Raw genomic sequence first — 6127 nt, forward strand, 5'->3', positions numbered from 1 at the left:
ACAGAAGTAGGAGAGAAAGGACTCTTTGGTCCTGTACTTGTTCTGGAGACTACAGAGAAGATCACTACTATTCGGGACAGGATCCGAATAGCACAAAGTAGACAGAAGAGTTATGCAGACTTGAAGAGAAGACCAGTTGAGTTCGAGACGGGTGATTACGTGTTCTTGAAAGTCTTACCTATGAAAGGTGTGGTGAGATTTGGTAAGAAGGGGAAGTTGGCACCAAGATATGTTGGACCTTTTGAGATTCTACAAAGGGTCGGAGACTTGGCATATCGACTTGCCTTGCCTGTCACCATGTCGGGTGTGCACAACGTCTTTCATGTGTCTATGCTCAGGAAGTACGTTCGAGATGAGTCTCACGTGATTGATCATGGTACGATTGAGGTAAACACAGATGTAACCTTTGTGGTCGAACCTGTTCGTATCTTAGATAGGTCTACGAAGAAGCTTTGTAGGAAGGAGGTTGATCTTGTGAAGGTGTTGTGGAGTCATCATGACGAGGGTGATGCATCATGGGAGTTAGAGTCTGACATGAGAGTGAAGTATCCACAGCTCTTTGTGGAATTAGGTGCTTGAATTTCGGGACAAAATTCCTTTATGGGGGGTAGATTGTAATAACCTCGTTAGAGGAATAATACGATCCTCGTAGGGAGGATCTCATGATTGCAGTACGACCTCGTTGGAGGAATAATACGATCCTCGTGGGGAGGATCTCATGATTGCAGCAGACCATGCCATCATTTATCTCTCTCTCTCGTCCGAAAGCATCATTATCTCTCTCTCTCCCTCTCGCTCGACCGACAACAGAACAAAGCAAAGGCTCTCTCTCTCTCTCGGCCGAAACAAAACCAAAAACAGAGCAAATCTTCATCAACTCATCTCTTCCACCTCAGGCCACCTCAAGGCACCAGACCACATCCCACGCTTTTGCCTCGTCCTTGCGCAGCTTCCAGTGGCAGCCTTGCACCGCAACACGGCCGGCAGTGGCGGAGGAGGACACGGTTCCGTTTTGAGCTCATTTTGGTTCCAAGCTTGATATCTCAAGTTACCGGTCACCACTCCTCGCCAAACTTCATCCTCGTGCTTGCCTCAACCTCCTGAAGCTCCTAGAAGCAGACTTTCACGGTGGCGCAGCCTGTAGCAGCAGCTGCAAGTCAACCCCGCCAAGAATGAAAACCGGAGCTATCGATTCGGATATCTCGAGCTATAGAGCTTCGTTTCGAGTGATTCTTGAACCAGTGAGTTCGCCTTGAGTTTCTTAACAACTCTACAGAAGGGATCGAAGCCTGAAATTGAAGTTTTGACGTCGAAATCAAGCCTTGCCGGATTCTGCAAATTTTGGCCTGATTATGGAAATTTTCCGGCCACCTCGACTGTTTTAGGTAATTTCAACCACTTCCGGTCATTTTCAGCTTACATGGTAGTTATGAAAGTTGTTAAGCATGATGAGAGGAAGAAGAGCAGCCCGACCCCGACACCATTGGAGGTGGTCGGCGGCGGCTCTGCCACTAACTCCGGCGGCCATTTCCGGCCACCTCCGGGGGTCAAAAATATGGTTTATATACATTTTTAGATTCTATATTTCAATACGATCTTGTCGATATATTATACGCAATTTTTGGATATAGTATGATTAAGTTATGAATTTTACGTTTCGATCGATTTCGATCGTTCGATTCATGATCTGTGAAGATCGGACCATCCGATGGACTTGTAGTTTAGATTCATTGATTGTATGACTGTCCCAGTGACTTTGTGTGGTCATGGGCGGAGATCCGACCGTTGGATCTTCGTATAAATTGTAAAAAGATGATTCGGAAGGCGATTCGTGAGAATCCGACCGTTGGATTTTCGTATAAATTAGCGGAGATGTTAGTAAGGAAGATACAGGAAAATCCGACCGTCAGATCTTCGTAATGGTTTTTGGAGGATGATCCTAAAGGCGATCCGTGAGGATCCGACCGTTGGATCATCATTTAATTTCGATCCGACCGTTGGATTGTCGTAAAGTATGTTTGTGAGTTGTTGGCTAAGTTAAGATCTTGTTGAATTAGGTGATCGGCAGATTGATTTGGCGGACGATTCGTGAAATCGTTGTTTGAGCTGTTAAGAAGACGCATCTGGATTAGAGGCACTACAACAAAAGTCATCATTTCCGACGAAAATTTCCGACAGCACAGAGTTGCCCTCGCAAAAAAGCTCCTTTTTCGACCACAAAAAATGGTCGTCGGAAATGTTCTGTCAAAATATATTTTATTTCCGAGGGACAATATGTTGTAGGAAAAGAGTTCCAATTTTGTCGGAAAAACAAAAAAATTGGCGGGACCTTTTGGTGCCAGTATTATTTTCGACAAGATTTTGTGTCGTCGGTAATGATAGACCTATTTCCGAGAGGCAATTGACTTTGTCGGAAATGATTTCTTAATTTCGAGGGCAACAAAGTACCCTCGGTAATGAACAAAATATTTCCGACAGCTAGTGACCCTTGGAAATATTTCTCTAAATTGTATTATTTTTATAAAAATATTATGTCAAAGAGGAGAATTGAACATAGGATCTCCAACTTTCAAAATTAATTTGACCATTTTTCCACATGTTAATTGATGAGTATATTATTAGTTGATTAGAATTGATGCATATAAACAAAACAATTTTATTATATATTGGTTATAAGGTAAGATCGGATAAATCTCATAGTATATATATATATATGCACACACACACACATATATATATACATATTTTATATATATATATATATATATATATATATATATATATTATAAGTCTCATAGTTATATATACATGATACGTACGTAAGTGCGTGTTTTGAATTTATATAAGAGCTAGACTTGATCGATCGATCATGTTAATTGGGAGGTTCCGCCCTAACCCAATATATTATTAGTTGCGAAAGTAGATAAGAGATCATCTATGGTAAATCACGATTATGCTAATTGGGAGATTTCGTGCTAACTGGGATGCTAACTAGGAGATTCCGCATATTTAGGAGATCGATCATGCTAACTGAGAGATTTCGCCCTAAACCCTAAACCTTAATAGTAAATCATGATTATGACTACATTAACAATCATCAATTGTGCTGGAAACTTGTATAAGTGATCTACTCATGAAGACCTAAAATTGAATAGTGGAGATGTCGATATATGTAATCGAAAATTGGGTCTCACAAGAGATCTCTTAAAATGGCAAAAAAAATATCCGTTAGTGAAAGACTTCTACACACACACACAATTCATTGTCGATCGATCATGTGTGCTTGTCCACACACACACACTATACTGTTACATAGTACTATTCATTATCGATCACATACATACTACATATATAGTACGACTGTCCCTCCACACATATATGCATTCGTATACAGTAGACATTGATCGATCATATACAATTATATAGAATATCTAGACGAGAAAAAATTGAATACTAGCGAGTACATTTTTTTTTTTTTAAAGGCTAGCAAGTACATATTTATTTATCAAGAATGTTATGAAATATTCTTCATTGGTCGATCTTATATTAGAATAAAGATGTTGATCTACATAGTGTGACATACCAACACATATGCATTTATATATAAGTTCCATGAAAATTGATTAAAACAAAAAACAAAAGAACTTCCCGCCTAGGGAGGAAAAAATTTCCCTCCTATCCTTTCTCCCGCCTGTGCATTTTTACATACCCTAATAAGGAGTCTTATCTCACCAAAAAAGGGAAAGACTCCTTCTTTTTAGTTCGTCTAAATAATTAAAAAAAAAAACTTCCTTTGCTACGCACTGAGAAACAAAACCCTAAAAGTTCATCTTTCTTCCTCCTCTCTCACTACGGCAATGAAGAATTGAAAAGTTGAGAAGCTTCTTGATTGATTGGGTGACAATTAAAGGTTTGTCCATCTCTCCTTTCTCTCTATTAGTTTTCTTAGTGAACTGTATAAATCAACTGATATGTCTAAATTGTTCTTGAGGGCTCACCTACTTCTATTATGTCAAAATCGTTGGCATAATCCTTTCTCCTTGTATTGGGATAACCCTAATTCTTTCGATGTATGCAGAGTGCTCACAAGACCATCCGCCATTAACACAACTACAGCCTCTCTCTCATTCAATTATTTTTATGTGGAAGGAGTTAACCTGTACGTGGAGCTCTCCATGACATCAATTTAGTTTTAAATTTGTTCTAGTTTATCTCTGCGGAACCGAAATCTTGGTGAATTTTCTTCTGTCTAGGGTTTTGGATTGAACTCCAGAAAATCCATATCCATACATATATAAGATTCTTCTGTCTAGGGTTTTAGACCTCCAGAAAATCCATATCCATACGTATATCCATATCCATATGTAATTGTGATGCTTATGGTTAATCTGCCATCCAATGATATATGAATAAGCATTCTAGAGATTTCAAAAAGCTTGATTTTCTCAAATACATGTGCTGGTGTAGAGTAATGAATTGGATTGATTCAGTGGTAATGCTTGTATGTTTTCTCAGACTATTTCTTACACATTTTTTTTTTTTGGATATGTACAGAGTGAAGTGAAGTCGGATTCGTTGTTGATTAATTCTTTCGGTGCGGAGTGTTGTGGTGGAAACAAAACCTAGAAACGTTTTTGAGATGCCTGCAAATGAAGGAGAACCATCTCAAGAAGAAGAAGCTCAGCATGGTTACACACATGATAATCAAAATGAGGACGAAGATTTGGAATAGAGAGCTATGATAATTGTTCATATGCTTTTGCTGTAATTGATTGCTATATATGACAAAATGGCGCAAAGAGGAGGTAAGAAATAGAAACATTGGAGTTTGTTATTTTATGTTATTGATTCAATATATATCTTGGTTATTAATTTGAATAATCTATTACATTTATATAAATTGGAAGTGAATGCTATATATGACTCTCTAATTATTTAATCTAATAGCTTGATCGAAATGGAGTCGAACCTAGCCCAATAGAGTGTTGGAGGAAGTTCCATGTAAGTAAAGCAAATGACGGAAAAGAAGAACATTGGAAAAGTGACAAGGCTAGGGAAATTTATGTAAGTTTCTATACTGGATTCGTAAGTCAAATTTTTTCTATTCATATATTATTGTGATGGTTTACATATGATTAAATTTATATAATTTTATTTGAAGGATGATCTTACTGAAAAAAAGAATAGAGTGGAAGAGGTGTTTGGTGAAGCTGATGATTGGGAAATATATCAGAAAGTGATTGGTGGGCCTAGTCATGGTCGTGTACTTGGTTTAGGTGCTGGGGTGAAACTAAAAGATTACACTTCACCTAACCAAACTTGTAATAAGCCTACATGTTTGGAACAAAAAGAAGATTATGAAAGAGTGAAAGGCCAAGTTGAATCTCTGACAGATAAATTGGACAAGTTGACTCAAATTGTTCAAAGTTTGCTGCCTAATACCTCAGACAATTCTAAAGCAAGAAACTCACATTCTGTGGTACTATTTCTGTCTTTCAAATATTTGTATATGTTTCTATTGTTCATGTTATTTACTGCATGTTTTAGCTCTTACTTATTTTGCATTCTAACTTCTTTGTTTTTCTTTTACAATAGGACAATATTGCAACAGATTCAAGTGCACATCATGATGAAGATGGTACTGATGAAGATGGTGATGAAGATGTTGCTGGTGAATATGATGCAAACTCTAATGAGGACTTTTATTAGATATATTGTTAGCTTCCTTGCTTAAGAAATGATTATATCTTTGTTTGAACATGTATGAATGATTAACTATGTTTCTTCTAATGCAATTTTTTTTATGAAGATTTAATTGTCTCTTTGATTCATCTACCTCTTCCAATCAGGTTAATTGACAATTAAATTGAGTGGGAGGAAAAAAAAAATTGCTGACAAATTTCAACGAATAAATCTTGTGGAAAAACATTTCCGACCACTTTTTCCGACCACAATATCATTCTCGGAAATATTAGATTATATTTTTCCGACAGAAAATATCAATTTCCGAGGAAAATATGACCCTCGAAACTTATTCATTTTCGATGCCAAATAGTCGTCGGAATTAAATATTCTTATCGGAAATAGTTTTTTCCGACCACTACTATTCGTCGGAAATAAGTCCTTG

General features: G+C 37.4%; 1 long non-coding RNA gene across 1 annotated transcript; it reads left to right on the forward strand.

Moving 5' to 3' along the window:
* The first annotated feature begins 4878 nt into the window (after nucleotides 1-4878).
* Nucleotides 4879-5778, forward strand: LOC133729642 (uncharacterized). The gene is made up of 3 exons (XR_009856440.1): nucleotides 4879-5064; nucleotides 5162-5479; nucleotides 5596-5778. It is a non-coding gene; the product is annotated as an uncharacterized LOC133729642 (long non-coding RNA).
* Nucleotides 5779-6127: the final 349 nt, after the last annotated feature.

The sequence above is a fragment of the Rosa rugosa genome, chromosome 2 (genome assembly GCF_958449725.1).
Source record: "Rosa rugosa chromosome 2, drRosRugo1.1, whole genome shotgun sequence".
In the NCBI taxonomy this organism is placed as follows: domain Eukaryota; kingdom Viridiplantae; phylum Streptophyta; class Magnoliopsida; order Rosales; family Rosaceae; genus Rosa; species Rosa rugosa.